The sequence below is a fragment of the Pan troglodytes genome, chromosome 2 (genome assembly GCF_028858775.2).
Source record: "Pan troglodytes isolate AG18354 chromosome 2, NHGRI_mPanTro3-v2.0_pri, whole genome shotgun sequence".
In the NCBI taxonomy this organism is placed as follows: domain Eukaryota; kingdom Metazoa; phylum Chordata; class Mammalia; order Primates; family Hominidae; genus Pan; species Pan troglodytes.
Genome location: NC_086015.1, coordinates 156728206 through 156755215, shown reverse-complemented (window position 1 = coordinate 156755215; position 27010 = coordinate 156728206). Strand labels below are relative to the sequence as shown.

Below are 27010 nucleotides of genomic sequence, written 5' to 3'. Positions count from 1 at the left end.
ACAAAATGTTATCTCTAGTATAAGAAAACTTAAGCCCTCTGTCTGTTTCTATCCAATTTATCTTTAAAACAGAAGAATAATATTTATTAAAAAGTTGCTTTATGCTCTTAAAAACCCTTTGTGTCTTTTTGCCTATACCCAATGTCTTATTTTAAAAATCGTATTATATATTACATAAAAAGGATTTTATTCTCACAGTATGGCAGAACACTACATACCAGGAAAGGATTCTGACTTTCACACTTGAGAGACATTTCTGCCCCTCCTTTCATATCACACATTAATCTAAAGATAAGACATGCCTCACACAACATTTGGAAGCTGTGCTCCAAAATGTCAGAGTTGAGCATTAACATTCTGTACTTTTATGTACAAAATCACCCCCTGTGAGCATAAATATCAGTCTAGTTGTGTACTTTTCCTCATTATTTATTATGGAAATGATGCTTTAATATTTACATTAATTTTCCAAAAAATTAGTCATAAATCAAATTAAAACACTTTCTCTTTCAAGTAACTAGTATTACTTAGAAGACATACTTAAAAGTTTTTTGTTTCTATTGTGTTTTTTTGTTGTTGTTTTTTTCTTTTTTTACAATGTGACATTTACTATTATCACCCCCAAGTTTCTCTTTTGGAAAGTAAGTAACAATTATAGAATTTGCAAATCAATTCTATCTTTATTCATTTGCACGAGTGAGGGCAAAATCACAAAATGAGTAAAGCTGGTATCTAGTGCCACCCTCCCACACACTCACAACCTTGTTCTTCCTTGACATCTTCTCAAACATTTGCAGGAAAAATAAAGAAACGAATATTTAAGCAATCAGATGGTCATGATAGAGTTTCACAGTGACTGACAATACACAATATTTATTCCTTTACTAAGACAACTGTCTAGGACGGAACAAACGGAAAGGCCCAAATAGTCATCATGGCGACATCTTTTGTCGCCTTCTAAAAACTGGTAGGATAAAACAAACACCATAGGCTCTATTTAGGTTATTTTAAAAACTTTATTGCTATGTGAAGAAACTTCATGGCAGTGATGATGATTATCCTACCATTTGTTTGGTATTTTATGGTTCATACGACCTTTTACAAATTATTTGGGAGTATTATTAGTTAAAATCAAGAAAAACTGCCCTCTCCCTGTGAGACCTTGAATTAATTAACTTTTTATTTGCTTTGATTTTATATTTATTTTAAATGAGATAGGAAATAAATGACTCTGAATTCCAAGGGGCACATAACAGCTTAAAAAGTATTTTGTTTGTTTTTTAACAAAGATACTTATTATTTTCTCCCAAGATAATATTGATTAACAATAAGGCTTTACCCTCAGCCCCCTGCTGGGGTGTTACTGTTTTTGTTAAAAAAAAAAATGTGAACTATAAAAATTGCTCCTCTCTCTCTCCTGTATTGGGAAAGGAGTGAAGAGGATGAGACAAGAGGATTCCAGCCATAAATACAGGCTCTTTTGATGACACCTAGTTACCATTTCCAAGAGATAAGGTGTCAAAACTTCACCTATTGTGTCCTAGACAACTGATAAGGATTATATTCAACTACAGTTTTCTTCATTTGAGAGACACTTTAAGAAGGCTTTCCTTATTCTCCAACACAAAAATTATAAAGGAGTGGTGGGCTTAATATCTCAAGATTGCAAATAGGAAGATAAAAATGTTTACAGAATATCTCAAATGTCCATTATTTTTCTTTTTTATAATGTACAAAATATCCTGGGTAATGGAATGGCCCAGTCTGTGCAGAATTCTGTCTTAGTACACTAATGTTTATCAAGCCCTGCTTGTCAAGATACAGGAAAACTTGTCACATAGAAATAGTGAAGAAGCAGCCAGGTTTGGTGGCTCATGCCTGTAATCCTAGCACTTTGGGAGGCCTAGGTCGGCAGATAGCTGGAGCCCAGGAATTCAACATAAGCCTTGGCAACACCACAAAACCATATCTCTACAAAAAATACAAAGATTATCTGGATGTGATGGTGTATGCCTGTGGTCCCAGCTACTCAGGAGGCTGAGGTGGGAGGATCCCATGAGCCTGGGAGGCCAAGGCTGCAGTGAGCTATGTTTGCACCACAGCACTCCACTATAGGCAACAGAATGAGACTCTGTCTCAAAAAAAGAAAGAAAGCAAAAGAAATAGTTAAGAAGCATCCAGCACCTGTTGTTTCCTGACTTTTTAATGATTGCCATTCTAACTGGTGTGAGATGGTATCTCATTGTGGTTTTGATTTGCATTTCTCTGATGGCTAGTGATGATGAGCATTTTTTCATGTGTTTTTTGGCTGCATAAATGTCTTCTTTTGAGAAGTGTCTGTTTATATGCTTCGCCCACTTGTTGATGGGGTTGTTTGTTTTTTTCTTGTAAATTTGTTTGAGTTCATTGTAGATTCTGGATATTAGCCCTTTGTCAGATGAGTAGGTTGTGAAAATTTTCTCCCATGTTGTAGGTTGCCTGTTCACTCTGATGGTAGTTTCTTTTGCTGTGCAGAAGCTCTTTAGTTTAATTAGATCCCATTTGTCAATTTTGGCTTTTGTTGCCATTGCTTTTGGTGTTTTAGACATGAAGTCCTTGCCCATGCCTATGTCCTGAATGGTAATGCCTAGGTTTTCTTCTAGGGTTTTTATGGTTTTAGGTCTAACGTTTAAGTCTTTAATCCATCTTGAATTGATTTTTGTATAAGGTGTAAGGAAGGGATCCAGTTTCAGCTTTCTACATATGGCTAGCCAGTTTTCCCAGCAACATTTATCACAAGGACAAAAAACCAAAACCGCATATTCTCACTCATAGGTGGGAATTGAACAATGAGATCACATGGACACAGGAAGGGGAATATCACACTCTGGGGACTGTTGTGGGGTGGGGGGAGGGGGGAGGAATAGCACTGGGAGATATACCTAATGCTAGATGACGAGTTAGTGGGTGCAGCGCACCGGCACATGTATACATATGTAACTAACCTGCACAATGTGCATATGTACCCTAAAACTTAAAGTATAATAAAAAAAAAAAGAAGCATCCAAACCAAAATTTTTCAGGAGTTTCCTATTACACTCAAAGTGTGGTTCCTGGACCAACAGCATTAGCATCACCTGGGAACTTCTTAGACATACAGAATTTTCTTGATAGAAATGTTCCACTCCACACCTACTGAATGAATTACAAACTGCATTTTAACAGCACCTCAAATGATTCATAGGCACATTACATTTTAAAAAGTATTACTTAAGCATAACCACAATATTTTATTAAAGCCTTGCAACAAACCCATTAAAGAGATTATTGCTATAGTCTTTAGTATGGAATTCTCAGTTTTCTCAACAGTAAAGTAGGGGTTTTGAAAGAGCCTACATCAGAGTATGGAGGAAATTAAATGAATAAATTTAAATAAAATGCTTAGAATAGTGCCTATCATATAGTAAGAACTCTATATTTGTTAGACATCGTAGTAGTAACTGACATTTTTTTCCCCCAGCACCTACGACATCTGATTAAATCCTCCAAATAACCCTATTAAATAGGTCTGACTGTCACCTCTACCTTGTGGAGGGTCTAAGGAAGTGCACTTTTGTCCAAAGTCACACAGCTGGTGAATATAATGCTGGCATTAAAACCTCCAGACTCAAGCTCTGCATTAAAATGTGCCGCTCTTTAAGTCAAGTGCCTTAAGTTCAGGTCTTTTCAGTGCAACTGCTCTATTTTCCCACGAAGCTGCACTTCTCTCCAACCATCAATGAGAAGAGCATTTTCAGATGACAGATGACTCATTAATGCTATTTGATTCAGAAAACAATTACTGAGACTTTAGATCTGCCTTTCTGTTTTGCTCCAGGTCTTGTTCTTTTCCTCTCTGCTCTGGCCCTAGAGATCGCTCTGTCATTTTTTGCTTGCCTCCAAGCCAGAAGACAAGGTTTCAAATCAGCATCAAAATACTCTTAAAAGATAATGAAATCCTGAGCTGAGAGTTCCAGCTTCCCCTGGATTCTGCCTAATAAATAGCCTCTTAGTGTGTCTGTTTCATAGCGCTCTGAGGGCAATTTGCATTTTGATGGAGAACTTCTGAAGATGAAAAGCCTTAACCTACAGAAAAACTATCTAATGATAGTATATCAGGTATAAAAGGGCAGTGCACTCTAGGGTAAAACAGAATTAAAGGGGAAAAAAAGTTGTTCCAGAGAACCTCTGATGGTAGCCTGTAGGCAAATGATGTCCCAGATAATAGCACCTCAGCCTAAGAGTCTCTACCAAGCAGCAAAGTGGAACATAACCTACATGTTTTAAGAAATGGAAATTAGGATCCTCAATCTAACCTCACAAGTGGTTTTTATAACTAAAATTTTAAAAATTATCTGTGATGGCCTATTAAGATGAAAAAAAAAAAATGTCTGTCCACACCAGTGTGGGCTTGATGGATGGCCTTGAGCATGATGTGTGTGGGTGGAGGACATAATAGATACTTTCACTCTTTTCTATCCCAAAGGCAAGATTTTGTCCTGGTAGTCTGAATAGGGAAGGCTGTTTTAGGGAATGGATGTCCAACTTTAAGAAATCTGGACTCATTTGCTTAGTAGAAAAATACACACAGATACGATACTTTTTCTAATGTTTCATAAGTAGGACTTGGAGGTTTGGGAAATAGTACATTTGGTTGGTTTTACAAGACCAACCAAAGACTCGCTCAAGAATTTATGGAGTAGAATTGAAGCACAAGCCTTTTTTATGGTAAACCGTTGAGGTCTCTGAAAAGACTACAATTCTAAATCTTTAAACAAGATGGAAAAATATTAGTTAAATCTTGAAAAAGACAGGAAACATCTACTGTCTGGATCTTTCGTTGTTTGAAATGATGAGAAATGAAGTAAGCTAGAGGCTTAAGTTTTTAAATTGTCCTTCTTCAAACCATGAGGTTCCTTTCCTTTTCTTAGATAAGGGCAAAAGAGATATTTCAGGCTGGTTAATAAAAGAAAGACATATTAGCCTAAGATCGAAATAATAAGAGAGTGTGTATGCTTAAGGGTCAGTGTTCCAAAATTCATACAGTCAAAAAGGTCTAAAATACTTCTAAAACTGCATAAAAACAAAGAAAACAATCTTATTAAAAAGAAAATAGAACAATGAGTTCAGAATAATATGCAGTTGATCTTTTGGCTTCACAGGCTAGCTCAAAGTTTGGAACAATTGAATATCATTGTTTTTCTGTTGTTCTTTGTCTTTAACTAAACATATTTTGTCAATATTTGTTTTGCAGAAGTGAGTGAGTTGTGACAAGAATGTTGCTATAGCTACCTATTTTTAATGAGTTTGGAGACTGTTATCCAACGAAACAAATAGCTCCTTCTCACTCAAAAATATTAGAAGGTAATCGAGAGGAAATTTGTAACTGAAAAATGACTCATCACAACACAAAAACAAATGTTTTTAATGGTTAAGGAAGAAAATCATAATTTACTGAGCAAGTGTTTGTTCTTTGTCTCTAGGACATTTAAATAACCCATATTTGAGTAAAATCTACTTAATCCCTTAAAAATGGATTTTTTTGTTGTAACTTTAAAATGCTTAGCATATCTATTAATAATCAGTAAATCCTGATTGCAAAATATTCAAATACAATTTAAGAAAATCAAGTGACTGTCACTTTAAAAAATAATTTTATAATATTTAGCTCTAAAAAACTTTGAACTACTTTTCACAATTAAAAAAATGACCTGTCCGGGTGCAGTGGCTCATGCCTGTAATCCCAGCATTTTGGGAGGCCGAAGTGGGTGGATCACACGAGGCCAGGAGTTCCTGACCAGCCTGGCTAACATGGTGAAACCCCTTCCCTACTAAAAATACAAAAATTAGCCAGGCTTGGTGGCGCATGCCTGTAATTGCAGCTACTCAGGAGGCCAAGGCACAAGAATCATTTGAACCTCAGACAGGGAGGTTGCAGTGAGCAGAGATCGCACCACTGCACTCCAGACTGGACAGAGCAAGACTCCATCATAAATAAATAAATAAATACATAAATAAATAAATAAGACCTAACTGTACTACATTCATGAAAGAACATTATAGACTTTTTAATGCAGAAGAGAATGCAGGATGTTTAGAGAAAGTGTCAAAATCTCATTATTTAGGAGACCAAAATAAAAGGGGATACAATTCAAGCTAATAAGGGTGTTTTAAAATATCTTTCATGCTAGTGACAAAGACATTCAGTATGTTGGAGACCTACAAAAAATTACCAAGGAAGGAAAAAAAGAGGAGAATGTAGCCAAGACATGCTCGAAATATTCTTGGATATAGATATTAGCTCCTTAAGCTCCATTCCCAGTACAACTCAGCAAAATTCCATTTGATTATCCCTCCTTGAAAGTGAGCCCAACTGTGAACAGCCAGTATCATCTTAATGGCTTATGTTAAGAACATTTTCATATCTTTATTCATGTACCTTAGAAATATTTACATAAATATTTTATTGCCTAAAATAGTTCTGAAACTAAATGACATTTAGTCTCTTTTCAGTAAGGAACATTCTAAAACAAATTTAAATATATAAGCCTACCTTAGAATTAAAAAATTATAGAAAAAAAAGCATTTCTTTTAGCAATTAAGTACTTGGAGGCCAAACAAAAATAATAATAATATTGTAATATATAATCTAAAGACCTTCTCCTACACCTTGATATGAAAGGAGAGTAGACAAAAAAGTATGGCCTTTTTCAAGCCCATTTACAATAGCTATAAAAAGAAATAGGGAATACTTAGCAATATGTTAAACTAAGGAGGTGAAAGATCTCTAAATGGAAAACAACAAAACACTCATGAGAGAAAGCATAGACAACAGAAACAAATAGAAAAACATTTCATGCTCACGAATTGGAAAAATTAATGTAATTAAAATGACCATACTGTCCAAAGAAAACTTAATACAATTAAAATGACCATACTAGCCCAAGAAAACTACAGATGCAGTGCAATCCCTAACAAAATACCAATGCCATTTTTTTCACAGAATTAGAAAAAACAGGTGCTGGAGAGGATGTGGAGAAATAGGAACACTTTTACACTGTTGGTGGGACTGTAAACTAGTTCAACCATTGTGGAAGTCAGTGTGGCGATTCCTCAGGGATCTAGAACTACAAATACCATGTGACCCAGCAATCCCATTACTGTGTATATACCCAAAGGATTATAAATCATGCTGCTATAAAGACACATGCACACGTATGTTTATTGCGGCACTATTCACAATAGCAAAGACTTGGAACCAACCCAAATGTCCAACAATGATAGACTGGATAAATAAAATGTGGCACATATACACCATGGAATACTATGCGCCATAAAAAAGGATGAGTTCATGTCCTTTGTAGGGACATGGATGAAGCTGGAAACCATCATTCTCAGCAAACTATTGCAAGGACAAAAAAACCAAACACTGCATGTTCTCACTCATAGGTGGGAATTGAACAATGAGAACACATGGACACAGGAAGGGGAATATCACACATCAGGGCCTGTTGTGGGGTGGGGGCAGGGGGGAGGGATAGCATTTGGAGATATACCTAATGTTAAATGACGAGTTACTGGGTGCAGCACACCAACATGGCACATGTATACATATGTAACTAACCTGCACATTGTGCACATGTACCCTAAAACTTAAAGTATAATAAAAATAAAAAAACACAAATATCATAAAAAAACATGCTGCTATAAAAAAAAGAAAAAACAATCCTAAAATTTATATAAAACTGAAACCAAGCCCAAATAGCTAAAGAAATGCTAAGCAAAAAGAACAAAGCTGGAAGCATAACATTATTTAACTTCAAATTACAATACAGGGCTATAGTAACCCAAACAGTATGGTACTGGTATAAAAATGGACACATGAATCAATGAAATAGAGAACTCAAAAATAAAGCTACATATTTATAGCCAACTGATCTTTGACAATGTCAACAAGAACATATACTGGGGAAAGGGCACCCTTTTCAGTAAACCGTGCTGGGAAAACTGGTTTGCCATATGCAGAAGAATGAAATAGGACCCTTATCACTCACCGTATAAAAAAAATCAACTCAATGTAGATTAAAGACTTAAATGTAAGACCCAAAACTATAAAAATACTAGAATAAAACCTAGGGAGAAACTTTTCTGGACGTTGGCTTAGGCAAAGAATTCATGACTAAGACATCAAAAGCACAGGCAACAAAAGCAAAAATAGACAAATGGAACTTAATTATTTAACTAAAAACTTCTGCACAGCAAAAGAAATAATCAACGGAGTGAACAGACAACCTCCAAGAGGGAAGAAAATATTTGCAAACTATGCATTGACAGGGGCTAATATCTAGAATTGATAAGTAACTCAAACAACTCAATAACAAAAATTAATCATATTAAAAATGGGTAAAGGACAAGAATAGACATTTTTTTGAAAGAAGATATACAAATGGTGAACAAGCATACACAAAATACTCAACATCAATCATCAGAGAACTGCCAACCAAATCACAATGAGATATCATCTTATACCAGTCAGAAAGGCTACTATTAACAAAAAATAACATGTTGATGAGGGTGCAGAGGAAAGGGAAGCCATATACTGTTGGTGGGAATGTAAATTTAGTACAACCTCTATGGAAAACAGTATCGATATTTCTCAAAGAACTAAAAATAGAACTACCAATCCAGCTATCTATCCAAAGGAAAAATAATCATTATATCAAAAAGATACCTAGACCTGTATGTTTATGGCAGAAGTATTCACAATAGCAAATAAATGGAATCAACCTAAGTGTCCATCAGTGGATGAATGGATAAACAAAATGTGGTATACATGAACAGCCGAATACTATTTAGCCATGAAAAAGAATGAAATCATGTATTTTGCAGCAACATGGATGTAAATGGAGGCCATTATCTTGAGTAAAATAATTCAGACATGAAAAGACAAACACCAGGTGTTTACACTTATAAGTAGGAGCTAAATAATGTGTACACATAAACGTAGGGTGTGGAATCATAGACAATGGCAACTGGTAAGGGTGAAGGGAGAGGAGGGGATAGACAATAAGTAATTACTTATTGGGTACAAGGTACATTATTAAGGTGATATTGAGCAGTGAATTATTTGTTGACAAGGTCAGCTATTTAGACTTTTTTTTCTTCAAGAAAAAAATGTATTAGTTTGTGGAGCCCATAAGACAGTTTGCAAAGCCAGCTTAACCCGTATTCATCTGAAGTATAGTACTTCATGTGACTACCATAGAATAATTGACAAAATTGTTTCTAAAGTGGCAAAAATTTTACTAATTCCAGCTAGGAATACCAGTACTCATGGCCCTGTGTTGGAACTGTTTTGGCAAAGGAGTTGTATGTACATGTATGTGTTAGGCTTGATTATATAAGCAATATGTGAATAGATGGTTGTGCCTGGATTAATAAGAGAAAGTGGGTTTTACTTCTCTTTGGTATGTATAAGAAAGCAAATATTTACAGTACCCTTTTGCAAATGCTTGGTCAAATCTAAGATGTCAATAATGAATAGAGCAATGGGATAGGATCTGCTGGCAGAATTGCATTATATTTCCTCCTCCTGATACTCAAATATTCAAAAACATGAGTCATTCTTAAATTTATCAAGAATGAGTTACCTACACTGGCCTGATAAGGAATTACTTTAAAACCATTTTTAATGTAGCAACTATCTCCTCAATTTCCTTGGCAAATACATGAATACTAATAATCAAAATGTCAAGGATTATATAAAGCTGATCAAGCTAAATGGACAAATGTTTGACACAGGAAATTTATAGTCTCTTATTAACCACACATGGCAGTAATGAAAGTTCATTAAAAAATCTCTAGTCCCAGGGCAATAGTCTAAATCAGTGGTTGTCAAGTTTAGCGTACATCAGTATTATCTGGAGAGAGTATTAAAACACGGGCTGCTGGGACCCATATCCAGAGTTACTAATTCATAGGTCTGGGGTGGAGCCTGAAGATTTGCATTTCTAAATTTCCCAAGTGCTGCTGCTGTTGGTTATAAGCATCACATTTTGAGAACCACTGGGGTAATTTTTTCTCAATTATCCAAAAACATATCAGTAAAAACAATTTTCCTTTAGATTTACCAATTTTTTGTAATTTCATATAAAAGAATTATAGACAGAAAAAATTATGTAAACAAACATTCATTCTAAGCTAAGCATTATTTCCCCAAATCATTTTTGTGTGATTAATCTTTCAAAATAACATCTATGTAGTTTTTATTCTCAATTATCATTTTGTTTTATTCCTTAAATACTTCCTTTTATTTCTAAGGTAATAAGGATGCCAGATTAATTCTTTCTGCTTTACATAGAGCAAAATTAATTTTAAATATCTCAACTTGAGGCAATGTATGATTATATCATCATATGAAGGAATTAAATTTCCTAAAGAAAAAGAAAATGTCTATGCATTTCAGCGCCATTTTCTCAGTTGATAATGGAGAGTAATGTCACTTTTTCCTTCAACACTGCATCACCACTTCATTGTATGAAACTGAAACTTTTGTGTTAGCTTAGTAGTTCTGTAGTAAAATCATTTGAGTCTCTAAAATACATGAACAAAATAAATCTGTAATCTTTAAAAAGTAAATTCACGAGAGTAACATTGTCACGTGTTTTTAAATGCATTTCCGGCCGGGCACTGTGGCTCACGCCTGTAATTCCCGCACTTTGGGAGGCCAAGGTGGGCAGATCACGAGGTCAGGAGATCGAGAACATCCTGGCTAACACAGTGAAACACGTCTGTACTAAAAATACAGAAAAATTAGCTGGGCGTGGTGGTGGGCGCCTGTAGTCCCAGCTACTCGGGAGGCTGAGGCAGGAGAATGGCGTGAACCCGGGAGGTGGAGCTTGCAGTGAGCCGAGATCGTGCCACTGCACTCCAGCCTGGGCGACAGAGTGAGACTTCGTCTCAGAAAAAATAAAAATAAATAAAATAAATGCGTTTCCATGGAATGAAACTTTATTTTAGAAAATTCCATCAGAAAGCAATTTTGCATTCGTATATTTTAGCCTATTAACAAAAATCATTTTGACAATCATTCCATCTATACTTAGTTCCAATGTTCATTATTTAGTATGAATCTTTTATGCCTAACAGCTGTTGCTATATCTAAGCTGTTATTAGCTAGCATCTAGTTTAAACTCAAATTCCTTAATGATTTCAGGTTTTCTACAATCTAAACATAATCCATTTGCTCATTATTATCTCTTCAACTAAATTTTGGTAAAAAATTTAGTTTATAGGCCTTAAATTTTAGTTAGTTAGACCTTAAAATTTAGTTATAGACCTTCAAATTTTCCTGGTGTTTTCTTGCCTCTGAGCTTCAAGCCGAAATTCCTTGCTTCGTCCTTTCTTGCTGTGTAAATCCTACCCACCTACCTTCATAACGTCTTTTCTTATTCAATCAGCTGTCATTGGACACATTATTTTCTACCATGTATTATTAGCTAACTTTTCCTATATTAACAATAAATAACTACGATTGCATTATTATTACTTACCAGGACCTAAAAAACAAGTCACTTACCATAATCATCAAAAGGATTTAGGTACTATCACCATGTTAATTAACCATGTTAATATTAAAGCTGAAGATCAGAGTTTTTACCAGTCACACAGCTATTAAGCAGCAGAGCTGAGATTTAATTCTAGATCTCCACGTCTTGTAAAATCATGTACACATAACCAACCACTATATTACATTGTAAGGCAGCCTTCGAATTATAAATAGGTTATGATATTTTTAACATCTGGGAGTACTTAGCATAAAGAAGTGCTTACAATAACTTACGCTTTGATTAAAATTCACCTTATTTAGTTGTATATTGGGAAGAGGTACCTATTTTCTCTTACACCTTAAGCTCAAATCACGAAACCTCTTATTTTGCTTATGAGTCTAGTAATTTTTGTTTAAATTTTAAAAATTACTTTCACTTTGATAAATGCCTAATTAATTACTAAATTTGGCAGATTCATTTCCCCTAGATATTTAACAGCATTCATAAACAAGATTAATTTAATTTCTTTAGCTACTTCAAACTACAATTCAGATTTATCTGATTTTCTCAAGACTTTTTAACAACTAACCGGGCAGATCTGTAAATTTATATACCCACATCTTTTTCAGCATGGAAGCAATCCTTGTAAAGCTAATAAAGCAAAATGAAATTCAATAAGTTATATTCCCCTAAGTGAATCTAACATGTTTAAGAGATTTATTGAGCAAAATCAATCCTTTTTTTTTTTTTTTTTTTTTTTTAGAAATAAGAAACTTCAAATTCTCCCTGTCTAGTTTTTGCTTTCTGGTGTATCATTCACTACCCTTATCTATTATTTTAACCATAATATCTTTCATAGATTTTGTTATATAATTTGAGTTAAGGAGACTCTGTATCACCAAACCACACTGCAATACATTTCAACAATCTTTTGTGAGATTTTTGCCTTAAAGGAATTTGCAGCCTAAGCATTTCTTTCATATATTTAACAACTCATTTCTGTCTTTTCCTTAGCATATCTGCTAGTATTTGTCACGTTTACACAAAATTAATGCTCAAATGATCACAACTTGGCCATTGAAAGTCCCTTAAAGCTGACCCATTTGTTGCTTTATGGTAGCAAAATTTCATGGAACTATCTTGATTTTATTGTATAGAACCATTGAATCAGCTTTTCTCCAGAAGCTCTGATTGTTTTTAGTGAAGAATAGCAGAAGCAAACATTTGAGCACTGCAGGCAACTACCAAGTGGGGACTAATATTAGACTAGGTGGCACCAAGGATACTTCATGTTAACAACAGAGCTAGGGAAAGTAAATGTTTTACAATTTATGAGTTCACATCAACTTTTCCAACCTATTTTCAAATCATGTTCTATGTTTAAAACATACATTTTTTTCTCTTTGGGGCTAGAATCTTCTCTATACATTGTTTTTACCAATTTAATATACCATGCTACTAAATGTCACATAAAACTACGTGTTTGACTTTAAGAATTGTCTAGCCTGTCTTATACTTTGACTTGTACTGACTGACATCAAGGACATCTCAACACGGTTGCAGTTACCTTTTTCTCTTTTTTATAACTCTTATGTTTCTCAAGCATCATTCTACAGGCACTTTATTGATAAGATAATTCAAACAAAGAGTTTGTAAATCAGTTGTTTTTAGCTTATAACCTATTTTTTCAAAAGAACTGTTTTACAAATGATAGTTAGATTCCCAGACACTCCATGAAAGTCTGCTCAACTGTAGCACTAAAACCATGAGCTTGAGTCCCAAGACACTAGGTTAGAGGAGAGAAGAGATGGAAGAGACCCTTTTTCTCCTTCTTCCAGGTGTAACAATGGTCTTGAACACAATTTTGGTAAAACAATAATGCTTAAGGCATTATTAAGTTTCCAATCATTTATTCATTTAGCCCATATTTGTTGAGTAATTCTTTTGATTAAACACTACAAATTCCTGGGGGCATAAAATTGAGAAGTCATATTCTTCATGCTCCAAAATCCTGAACTGTTAACACAGAGGTAAATTTCTGGCTGGCCAATACCCTTAAGTAGGTTAGGTGGATGAACCCAGTGCACTTGCATAGCATTGGCTTTGCACAGAAGCACTGATGCCTCGCCTAAAATAACAGGCAGGAAAAAAATGTATAAGATAGTTATGGGTGCAGATCCCGTAATGTGGATAGATGTAGCAGATGGTAGAAGTTCTTTGTAATTGCTTCAATTACCAGTACAGTTGAAGATACACTGTGCTTTTAGTTTTTTTCAAAATAACATCATACAATATATACCAGACAGATTTTTAAACTTAACATATCAGGGATATTTTTTCATCATGATAATTACATAGCTCCAACATAATTATAAATAGTTGTATAATGTTCTGTGATTGGAAAATGTTACTTTTTGCCTAGCCAGTAAGGTTCTATATGGGTCATTTCCATTTTTTTATTTCGTTAACATTGAGACAATAAATATCTTTTTATAACTTTTTGTATATCTATATAATTACTCCCTTATGATAAACTAATTGATATTGAGAGGTTATCTATTTTACATATAGAGGTTGTTTACTTTAATGGATAAGCTCCTGCACTTACTAGCTATGTGAACTTGGACAAGATTTTAATCTCCTGTACCTTATTTCCCTTATTTCCAAAATAATTCTTACCTCATGGAAAAGTTTCTGTGATTACATTAGACCAAGGATAAGGTGTTGAGAATGAGAGTGATCATATCTTAGAGAGCTATTTTGATGATTAAATTAGCTTATATAAGTTTCTAAGGACAGTGCTTTTTGGATTATATTTTAGAATTTAGTATTTTATACATGCAAAATTGCATATGCTAATGTGTATTAGTATACATGTATGTATACACACACATATAAAATATATCACTCAGCTTAAAATATAGAACATTGTCAATATTGCATCCTCCTTTATATGCTCTCTTGACTGTATCTTCCTCTTTAGCCCCCAGAATAAACCATTATCCTGAATTATGAATTCAATATTTTAATTTTATTGGTTTTGTTTGTTTGTTTGTTTTCAGACAGAGTTTCGCTCTTGTTGCCCAGGCTGGAGTGCAATTGTGCGATCTCAGTCACTGCAACATCTGTCTCCCAGGTTCAAGCAATTCTCCTGCCTCAGCTTCCTGAGTAGCTGGTATTTCAGGAGCCCACCACCACGCCAGACTAATGTTTTGTATTTTTAGTAGAGGTGGAATTCCACCATGTTGGCCAGGCTGGTCTCCTCCTGACTTCAGGTGATCCACTCGCCTCAGCCTCCCAAAGTGCTGGGCCTGAATTCAACATTTTATTGCTTTCAACCATACATGTATTATACAAATACATGAATCCCCAAACCAATATTTTCATATTTTTAATTTTATATAAATGGAATGAAGCTCTTTGTATTCTACTATTTGCTTTTATTACTTACTATTATATTTGTGAAATTTATCCATGTTGATACATGTAACTCTGCTTTATTTATTTTTCCTGCTCCATAGTATTCCCTTACAGGAATATACCACAGTTTACCCACATTTCTGTAGATAAATATTTTCATCCAATTTTGTTTTGTTTTTGCTATTAAAACAATGCTTCAATGCACATTATCGTAAAGCCTCCTAAGGAATTTGCACAAGAGTATCTTTAGGACTCATACCTAGGAGTGTAATTGCTGGGAAGAGTGAATGCCTATCTCCAGCTTTTTTACATAATAGCCAATAGTTTTTCAGAGTGATAATAGCAATTTATGCTTCTATTGGCACTGTATTAATTTGTATTACTCCCCCAAATTGCTAACAGTTAATATGGTTGAAATTTTAATTTCTGCAGACTTGAGGATAGAAATGATTCTTCATTTTGGACTTAATGTTTATTTCCATGAATAATAATAAAATTGAGATTCTTTTTGTTTTTTCTGTTTTCTGTGAAAGGTCATTCATGTCTTTTTAAAAAATTGTGAGTACATAGTAGGTGTATATATTTATGCGGTTTATGGGATATTTTATATAGGCCCAACTGTAACAAGCATATCAGGGTAAATGGGGTATCCATAACCTCAAGGATTTATCCTTTGTATTATAAATAATATTATATTCTTTTAGTTATTTTTACATGTACGATTAAATTGTTATTGGCTATAGTTATCCTATTGTGCTATCAAATACTAGATCTTATTTATTCATTGTAACTATTTTTTTAACCCATTACCGTTTCTTATATCCCCTGTAACCTGCTCATTACCCTCCCCAGCAACTGGTAACGATCATTCTACTCTCTATGAGTTCAATTGTTTTAATTTTTAGCTCTCACAAATGAGTGAGAACATGTGAAGTTTGCCTTTCTGTGCCTGGCTTATTTCACTTAACAAAATTACTTCGAGTTCTATTCCTGTTGTTGCAGATGATAGGATCTCATTTTTTTAATGGCAACACACTACTCCATTGTGTATATGTACCACATTTTTATTATCTGCTCATCTGTTGATGGACACTTATGTTGCGTCCAAATCTTGGCTATTGTAAATAGTTCTGCAATAAACATGGCAGTGCAGATGTCTCTTTGATATACTGATTTCCTTTCTTTGAGGTATATACGTGGCAGTGGGATTGTTAGATACTATGGTAGCTCTATTTATAGATTTTTGAGGAATCCTCAAACTGTTCTCCATAGTGGTTGTATTAATTTACATTTCCACCAAGAGTGTATGAGGATTCCCTTTTCTCCATATCTTCACCAGCATTTGTTATTGCCCGTCTTCTACATGAAAACCATTTTAACTGAGTGAGATGATATTTAGTTGTAGTTGATTTGCATTTCTCTGATGATCAGTGATACTGAGCATTTTTATATACCTGTTTGCCATTTTTATGTCTTCTGAGAAATGTCTATTCAGATCTTTTGCCCATTTTTAAATCACATTATTAGATATTTTTGTATAGAGTTGTTTGAGCTCCTTATATAGTCTTATTATTAATTCCTTGTGAGATGAGTAGTTTGTAAATACTTTTTCCCATTCTGTGGGTTGTCTCTTCACTTTGTTTCCTTTGTTGTGCAGATGATTTTTAACTTGATGTGATCCTGTTTGTCCAGTTTTGCTTTGGTTGCCTGTGCCTGTTGGGTATTGATCAAGAAATTTTTGCCCCGTCCAATGTCCTGGGGAGTTTTCCCAATGTTTTCTACTAGTAGTTTAATAATAGGAACTCTTAAATTTAAGTATTTAATACATTTTTATTTGCTTTTTGTATGTAGTGAAGGATACTCTAGTTTCATTCTCCTGCATATGGATATCCAGTGTACCCAGCACAGTATATTGAAGAGACTTTCCTTTCCCCAGTGTATGTTTTTGGGAGCTTTGTTGAAAATGGTTTCACTGTAGGTGTGTGGATTTTTCTTTGGGTTCACTCTTCTGTTTCTTGCTCTATGTGTCTGTTTTTATGCCAGTACCATGCTGTGTTGGTTACTATAGCTCTGTAGTATAGTTTGAAGTCAGGTAATGTGATTCCTCCAGTTTTGTTGTTTTTTTTTTTCCTCAGGATAGCTTTGGCTAATCTGGTTCTTTTGTAGCTCCATATAAATTTTAGGATTTTTTTTTTCTTTTTCTGTGAAGAATATCTTTGGTATTTTGATAAGGATTGCATTGAAACTGTAGATCACTCTGTGTAGTATGGACATTTTAACAATATTGATTCTTCCAATCCACAAGCATGGATTATCTTTCCTTTTTTTTTTTTTTTTTTTTCTTAGATGGAATCTCGCTCTGTCACCAGACTGGAGTGCAGTGGCGTGATCTCGGCTCACTGCAACCTCTGCTTCCAGGGTTCAAGCGATTCTGCTGCCTCAGCCTCCCAAGCAGCTGGGACTACAGGTATGCGCAATCATGCCCAGCGAATTTTTGTATTTTTAGTAGAGACACGGTTTCACCACGTTGGCCAGGTTGGTTTCGGTCTCTTGACCTCATGGTCTGCCTGTCTTGGCCTCCCAAAGTGCTGGGATTTCAGGCGTGAGCCACCATGCCTGGCCATATCTTTTCGGTTTTTTTTTTTTTTTTTTTTGTGCCCTCTTCAATTTCTGTCAACAATATTTTATAGTTTTCATTGTAAAGCTCTTTCACTTTTTTGGTTAATTCCTAGATATTTAATTTTATTCATAGCTACTATGTATAGAATTATTTTCTTGATTTCTTTTTCAGATTGTTTCCTATTGGCATATAAAAATCCTGATAATTTTTGTATGCCAATTTTGTATCCTACAACTTTACTAAATTTGTTTATTGGCTCTAATGGTTCTTTGGTGGAATCTAGTTTTTTCCAAATATAAGATCACCTCATCTACAAACAAAGGTAATTTGACTTCTTCCTTTCCAATTTGGATGCCCTTTATTTCTTTCTCTTGTCTGATTGTTCTAGGTAGGACTTCCAGTACTATGTTGAATAACAGTGTGGTAAAAGTAGGCATTCTTGTTATGTTCCAGGTTTTAAAAGAAAGGCTTTCAGTTTTTCCCCATTCAATATGTTATTAGCTATGAGTCTGTCATGTATGGCTTTTATTATGTTGAGGTATGTTTTTTTCTATACCCAGTTTTTAAGGGTTTTTATCATGAAGAAATGTTGAATTTTTATCAAATGCTTCTACAGCATCAGTTGAAATGATCATATGGTTTTTGTTCTTCATTCTGTTGATATAATATATCACATTGATTGACTTGCATACATTGAACCATATTTGCATCCCTGGGATAAATGCCACTTGGTCATGATGAATGATCTTTATGATGTGTTGTTGAATTTAATTTGCTAGTGTTTTGTACAGGATTATTGCATAAATGTTTATTAGGGATATTGTCCTGTGGTTTTCTTTTCATTTTTCTTTCTTTTTATGTTTTGATTTGTCTTTGTCTGGTTTTGGTAATTCTTCACCTTGTAGAATTAGTTTGGAAGTAAGTATTCCTTCCTCTTCTATTGTTTGGAAGTTTGAGTAAAATTGGTATTAGTTCTTTAAATGTTTGGTAAAATTTAGCAATGCAGCCAACAAGTCTTGGGCTTTTCCTTGCTGACAGACTTTTTATCGTGGCTTTGATTTTGTTGCTTGTTAATGGTCTGCTCAGGTTTTGGATTTCTTCTTGGTTCTGTCTTTGTAGATTGTATGTGTCAAGAAATTTATCCATTTCTTCAGGTTTTCTAATTTATTAGCTTATAGTTGCTCATAGTAGCTTCTAATGATCTTTTGAATTTATGTGGTATCAGTTGTAATGTCTCCTTTTTCATGTCTGATTTTGTTTATTTGGGTCTTCACCCTATTTCTTAGTCTAGCTAAATGTTATTCAGTTTTGTTTATCTCTTCAAAAAGCCAACTTTTATTTCATTAATGTTTTATATTTTTTCTTCATTTCAATTTTATGTATTTCTGCTCTGATCTTTATTATTTATTTTCTTCTACTAAGTTTGGTTTTGGTTTGCTCTTGCATTTCTAGTTCTGTAAGATGTATCATTAGGTTGTGTATTTGAAGTTTTTCTCCTTTTTATATAAGTAAGTAGACACTTATAGCTATAGACTTCCCTCTTAGTACCGCTTTCACTGTATCCCATAGGTTTTGATATGTTGTGTTTTCATTATCATTTGTTTCAAGAAAATTTTCAATTTCTTTCTTAGTCTGTTAATCAACCCACTGCCAGCATAAAACCAATGTACATTTAAGGCCCAAGAGCTCTTCTGTCATGTTATGGTGAATGCTGAAAGGCATGGGACTCACCCTTCAGGACACTGGGCTCCCCTCTAGCCTAGGGTAGGTCCAGAAATGCCATCTAAAAGCCAAAGTCTGGAATCACAGACTCCAAGAGCCTACTTGGTGACCAAGCTGATACCTAAGCTGCAAGACAAGGTCCCGATTCTTCTTCCCTCCCCTCTTCTCAAACAGAATGATTCTCTCCTGATAGACACCATAGCTCTGATTATTCTGGGTCACACCTGAAGTCAGTACAGCTCTAAGTCTCACCCAAGGTGAATACTACCTAGCTACCACTGCTGATAATTCAGGGCAAAGAGCTCTTTAGTCAGGAGGTAATGAATCTTGCCAGTACTGAGTCCTTCCTTCCTTCTCTTCAGGGCACAAGGTTCCCATTTGGCTCAGGATGTGACTAGAAATTCTGTGTGGGAGATAAGGCCTGGAACTGGCCCTGACAACTCTGTCTAGTGCCCTGTCCTACTGTGGTTGAGCTGATATCCAAGTGGCAAGACAAAGTCCCCTTTACTGTCTCTTCTCCTCTCCTCAAACAGAAATAAAGGGTCTCTTTTGGAGCTGCAAACTGTACTGCCTAGAGCTGCAGAGGGATGAGGCAAGTACTCCCTTAGCTGCCCCAGTTGGTGTCTCACTATGTCACCTGCCCACCAAGTCCACTGGCTCTGAGCCCAGCAAAATACTGGCCTTTCCTAGGAGTTGCAGTCATTGTGTCCTGGACTGCCTCTCAAGTTTATTTAGAACCCCAGAGCATTTTAATCCTCAGTTGTGAGGCTTGCTGAAACTCAAGTTTGACTGCTGAGATGGGCAATTCCCCTCTGGCTAGGGCTAGTCTAAATGGTACCTCCATGGGCATCAGCTGAGTTCTGTCTAATGTTGCCAGCATCGAGTTCCAATACAAGGTCCCACAAACACTGTGCTCTGCCTCCCCTAAGTGCACATATTCTCTCTCTGTGCCACTTGGCCACTGCCAGGGAGTTGGGGAGGATTGGCATCAGCAATTCAAGACTGTCTTTTCTACCCTCTTCAGTACGTCTTTAAGTAATATGAAGTTAAAACCAGGTATCATGATTACTTACCTGATACTTGGCTCTTATGAAAGGACTTTTTCGGCCAGGCGTGGTGGCTCACACCTGTAATCCCAGCACTTTTGGAGGCTGAGATGGGTAGATCATGAGGTCAGGAGATGGAGACAAGCTTGGCCAAGATGGTGAAACCTCGTATCTACTAAAAATATAAAAATTAGCTGGGTGCAGTGGCATGTGCCTTGTAGTCCCAGCTACTTGGGAGGCTGGGGCAGGAGAATAGCTTGAACCTGGGAGGCGGAGGTTGCAGTGAGCTGAGATCACGTCACTGCACTCCAGCCTGGGTGACAGAGCGAGAGTCCATCTCAAAAAAAAAAAGAAAGTGTTTTTTGTGTAGATAGTTGTCAAATTTGGTGTTCCTGCAGGAGACTTCTAGAAGTTCCTCAGTGGAGGCCTCTATTTGGCCATGTTGTTTTGCTTCCTCCAGTCATTCATGACTTAAGCTCATTTTTCTGTTTATTTTCTCTTTTTGATTTGTATGATTTCTTTATATAATAGGTATACTAATCTTTTAAACACAATTATGTGTGTTTAAAATATATTCTCAGTTTTTAAGTCATATTTTCACTTTTTCCATCAGGTTTTTTGATTGACAAGCATTCATTTAATGACATCAAATTTAGCAATATTTTATTTTATGGTTATTGGTTAGTGTTTTTTGTAAGTACTCCTCTCCTATGTAGAGGTCATTAAAGTATACTCTTTAAGTTATAAAGCTTTGCCTTTTACATTAGTTCTTTAATCCACCTGGAATTATGTTTTTGCATATGTTTATAAGATAGAAATTTATTTTTAAAATTTTTCTACTTTAATAGGTAGGTGGTATAATGTAATTTATTGAAAGGTCTTGTATTTTCCTACTGATCTTCTCTCATATCTTAAGTGTTTTATATGCATGAAACTATGAAACTATTTCTCTTTTTTGAAAAAGAGACCAATGGAATAGAAGAGTCCTTGTGCCAATATCATATTGTCTGAAGTTGTACAGTTAATAGGTTTAACTATCTGGTAATACAAATTCTTTACCTCCTTCTTTTATAGGAATATTTTGAATATTTATGACCTTCATTCTTCCATATAAGTTTTTAAATTAGCTTGTCAGATTATCATGAAACAATGTCAGAATTTTTACTGAAATAGTCTCTATAGATTTATTAATGAAAAATTGGTTTCTCAATAATATGAACTCTTCCTATTTCATTGATGCTCAAAACAGTTAATAAGCATCAGGGCATACACATCAACCTGTCCATTGATATCAGAACAATAAGGGTTAATTTTGCATATGAGGAACCAGCATGGCCATCAAAAGGCATACTGGATGAATATCATCCCTGTTCCTATCTATAGTTAAGGTAAACTTTTGGAGCCCTTGAAAATAGCTTTTGTGCTTGAATAAGATTACTCATACCTTTGTATTGATTTTCAATTTATTTAAAAACTCAGTTAATCCCTAATTTTGTAGCTATATCTTACACATATGACTCTTTTTATGTATCTAGTAATGTTAATCTAAAGCTTTTGATTAATGTGTGACTCCTCCTATAAACTTAATCAAATTCATAGCAGCATTCTAAGTACATATATAAATTTTATATAATGTATTTATTTTTAAGTAATCTTAATGTAAAACTTAACAATAAAAAATGCTGAGTATTTAAACCAAATTAAAATATCTAAACTGATTACTCAATAATATAATTGCATTAGACTTATAATGTTGACCTGCTACTCTGATAAAACAAATTTTTTAAATATCACAAATATATAAAACACAAATATATGAGAAGTTCTTAATCTAGAATATTAATATGATAGTTTTGAGTCACTGAAAAATTTATTTGTTGTGTGTAATTCAGAGGTTATACAATAACCCACAATATAGATTACTGTACTCTTTTCTCATATTGCCCATGTGTCATTCTTGTATCAAGAATATGCTCACCTTGTAAAAGAATGTAGGAGGTTAGTGTCTTTCTACTCCTTAGAAGGCTTTATATAATATTATTATTATTTGCTCTTTGAATATTTGATAGAAATTACTGGTAAAACTGTCTAGTTCACAGATTTTTCTTTCTAGGAAGATTTTAAATTACTGATAAATGACTCAGTAATTTAATGATCTTTGTAAAAAGCACTCAGTTTGGATCTTCTACATCTATAAATGTATTTCTCTTTGTATTCCTTTGTATTCCACAGTGGTATCAGCAACTGTGTCTCCTCTTCCTTAATCAGTATTTCCAGCTGATAACAATTATAAATTGTTTTATTTTCCAACTTCCAACTTTTCAGTTTGTTGCTCTTTTTTAAGTTGTGGTTTTCTGCTCTGATGTTTCTCTCTTCTATATTTTCTTTGTTACTATTTTGTTCTCTTTCTCGACTTTGAAAGTTGGAACCTTAGCTCATTAATGTTAGTCTCTCTTCTTTTCTAATATCAGCCTTTAAGGTTATATATTTCAGTCTAAATGTAACTTTTTAACTGTATTTCATATATTCTGACACTATTTACCACTTTAAAAAATATAATTTCTTCTTTGATGCATGGGTTATGTGGAAGTATTTCTTTGAAAATATTGAAATATCTGTATTTGCTTTTCTTGTCATAGATTCTTACTGAATTCCAGTGAGGTTGGAGAATATGGTCTGTAATTTTCTGTAATTCTTTATGATGTTTGGTAATTGTTTTATGGCCTAGTACATGTTCACTTTTCATAGTTAATTAAAAATAAGCATTTATTCTTCAATTATTGGAAACAGTATTTTCTATATCTATTAGAAGAGAGCTGTAAAAGAAGATGACTTCCTTTGGGTAGAAGAAGATTAATATCTTTTTATATCTATGTATTTTATTCATACTGTAAGCAAAAGTTTTCTGGATAAGACCCAGACTGATTATTTACTTATATCATGTAAAAGATAAACACAGCCAAGTACTTGTTAAAGCAATAAACACTGATTCAGTAACTACTCACAGTAGATGAAAGAGCTGAGCTCCATTTGGATTTGTGAAAAGATTATTGGGGGTTTTTTAAGGGAGAATTAGGAAGGGGAGAGCTAGGTAGAGTCAAAGAGGTAAAAAATTTACAAAGGGTTGATCAGTATAAATATGATTAGGCAAGCTGTGTTTGCTAACATTCTAATGAAAGTTAGAATTCTGTCTTCCCACAGAGACAGAAAGACAGAGGCCCTATCTTTCCTGGTGATAACTGAAAAATTGATTCACTGAAAAATTTATGAATTGTGCATAATTCATAGGTTATACAATAACTCTCCATATAGATTACTGTACTCTTTTCTCATGTTGCCCATGCCCATTTTAAAGGAATGGCTCTGAGAATCTTCTGAATTGTAAGTAATACATATTCACAATTGTAAACATTTTTTAAAAAGGAATGTCTAGGGCCTATTGTCAGCAGTTGACTAGAACAAAGAGTAAATTCTCCTGGCGGTATTTAGCTTTCTCAGCTAGGCATTATAACGAGCTGTGGTTATCCTGGGAACACACCTCTGTGCTACTAGAAGCCATGCTAGAATTTGATCATCTCTTAGTGCAGAGGTTTGGATGGAGTCATTATGTGGTGAGAATTCTGCAGTTCTCAATAGCAATCTTAGTGCTGGTTTCCAGTGCTCTATTTCCCCTTCGGGGCAATAGAGGGCCTATATCACCCTATATGTAAAGAGGGAGGGGCTCTTTAAGAGAAGACCTGAAAATTATGATTCTTGGAGTTTGTGCAGAATCTGCTGCAGAGATGCCTCTCTTCTCCCACTGAGAAGAGACAGAAACTTTTGCTCTCCAATGTAATCAAATCCTCTCTGGAAAGGGAAGGGGAAGGTCGCCAAGTTGTTAAAACCCTTTTCAATGTGAACAAATGGGTCTAAGAGAGACAAATCATTAGAAATCTCTCCTGGGTATTTCAATATCTTTAATGTCCAAAGCTTATTTTCTGTTCACTCATCCTTTAACTCAGGTTGCCAGTCAGTAATGTTTCATCAGAAAGTCCTGACTATACAGAAATATGAAAATATTTGTTGTTTTCCAACAGAGAAACCCCATCCTCCCTTAATGCCTACCTTGGCAGACTGAAGTCAGATGGAGAAGTAGCCCTAATTCTAAGTTGCTGGTTATGTCCCATCTTCCTGTTGTTGGTTATTACTGGATGGTGATACCGCCTTGGGATTTCAGCCACAAGCAATTTGGAGGTTTAGAATTCATCTCTTACCTCTAACTACTCCACAACATAACTACTCTTTCATACTCCATACCTACTCTTTCAGCCTCTACTCTGTCATGATGGTAACAGAGGTAGAAGTAGGGCTGTCTCCCCTACATTTTAGAAGTGTCAGTCCTTTCACCACTCTACTTCCATTTACACCATTTTCTGCCACAATATCTCAAAAATTTAGGTAGTAACTGGAAACTTGAAAAATAAAAACAGAGTTCAATGATTCAACTGATTCTAACTATATAAAGCTGAAATTAAATGAGTTGCATACACATTTAAGCCTGATTTCACATTAGCATTTCTTTTTATGACTTGTTTTTAATTTTTTTCTCTGTGCACAATAACAATGAATGCAGACTCAGTAGAAATTGAACTCAAAGGCATAAACTTAAACAATAAGCACAGGAACATTCACAGCAATTAATAAGCAAGATAATAAAGGTACAACTCAGAGAATAAAATGAGGTACTCTATGAATATAATAATAAGCAACCAAGCATAGTTTTATTACATTAAGTAAAAGTAGTATTTCCTAATCTGTATTTATAATAGTCACAATAAAGACACAAAAATACCCAAATTCATAGCATTCCAAGGAACAAAGCCATAACTCTAAGGGATCTGTACAATTGGAAGTCTTTTAAAATTACATTTGTATACTAGAAAAGGTTTAAAAAATACTTTGGATGATTTTTAACATTTTGATTTTCCTATTATATATTCATGGAATAAATATTTGAAATAAATAATCTAATAGGCGTATGATTTTTCATGTTTTTTCTTAAGTAAAGAAAAATATTCAATTATACTTTAAAAAATACAAAAGCTGGACATCCAGGTCCCAAATGGCAGCATAGAAGCAAGCTGGCATCACTTCCCAACAGAAAACCAAAAACAAATATACTGCGCTGAGATTACAGAGAAATCAAATTTCTGTATGTGTGGTACTCCTCCCCTGAATCTGCCTGGCACCAAGTATGTGGAAAATTTCCCCCTAACTTAGTTTCTATACTAGAAAATGTGAGATCAGGGTTGACAACCAGCTCCCTATCATCTTTGGTTCTCTGGCTAGAGACCTGTCCCTGCCTCGAATTTGGGAGTGGCTAAAGCAAGAAAGATTTCTGAGAACAACCAAACAACCAGAGACAAATGGTGATGTTGGGGGAGGAGGACACTACCATCTTCTCTAGCCCTGGAAACTTTGCTCTGTAACTTGGCAAAAGGAGATAACAACTCAGAGTGGCTGTTCAACAAAAAGCTACTATCCAAGAATACTGTAAGATATTTGTTCCACAGACCCCCTAATTATAAACTCCTAGCCAGCTTTCCCACACTATTGGGATATCCCCTTTGTGATCTCCTCCATTCTGGCTAAGCAGCTCTGATTGTTTATGAGAACTGAGGCAAACCTGGGTTAAGGCACCATCTAGTGCCAGAAAGGAGGCACCAATCTAGCAGGTAAAAAGAAAAAATAAAACCAACAGGTAAATTACAAAGAATGTCTGAGCTAACATAGTCAGTGAAGAACAAAACAAGCCAGATAGAAGATACTGAAATAAATAACTAATCCTTCAATCCTTCTTGGACATACTTCCATGAGAAATAACAGCAAATGGAAAACCATGACCTACTCAAATGGACAAAGCAAGAAACCAATGACTGACCCTAATAAGACTGAAGTGTGTGAATTCTTTGACCAAAAATTCAAAATAGCAGTTTTAAGAAAACTCCAAGATAACACAAAAAATCAATTCAGAAAAGTTTCAGAGAAATTTAACAAAGAGATTTAAATTTTAAAGAATCAAATAGCTTGAAATTGAGAAATACATTTGCTGAACTGAAAACTTCCTTAGACACTCTCAACAGCGTCTTCCAACAAATGGAAGAAAGAATTAGTGAGCTCAAAAACAAGCCATTTGAAAATACACAGAGGTGAAAAAAGAAAAAGAATGAAAAGAAACAAAGATCATCTACAAGATATAGAAAATTACCTTGTAAAACAAAAATCTAAGAATTATTGGCATTCAAAAGAGAGTAGAGAAAGAGCAAAAGTTAGAAATTTTATTTGAAGAAATAATAACATAAAACTTTCAAAGAGTTAAATATCCCGGTACAGGAAGGTCGGAGAACACCAAACAGATTTGAACAACCCAAATAAGACTACCCTAAGACATATAATAATCAAATTCTCAAAGAACAAAGACAGTATTCTAAAAGCAGCAAGAGAAAAGAAGCAAATAACATATAAAAGAATTCCAATTCATTTGGCAACAGACTTTTACATGAAAACTGTGCAGTTCAGGAGGGAATAGGATGACATTTTCAAAGTACTGAAAGAAGATGAAGAAGAAACAAAAAACTACTATCCAAAAAATATTG

General features: G+C 34.6%; 1 long non-coding RNA gene across 3 annotated transcripts in view; it reads left to right on the top strand.

Moving 5' to 3' along the window:
- LOC104005809 (uncharacterized) overlaps positions 1–27010 on the top strand; it is a 557346-nt gene that overhangs the window by 384330 nt on the left and 146006 nt on the right. For 2 of the 3 annotated variants that reach the window (XR_010155847.1, XR_010155846.1), the window contains one exon: positions 17334–17454. The exons of the other annotated variant lie outside the window; for it this stretch is intronic. This is a non-coding gene — a long non-coding RNA (uncharacterized LOC104005809). The remainder of the gene's footprint in view (positions 1–17333; positions 17455–27010) is intronic. 3 annotated transcript variants of the gene reach the window in all.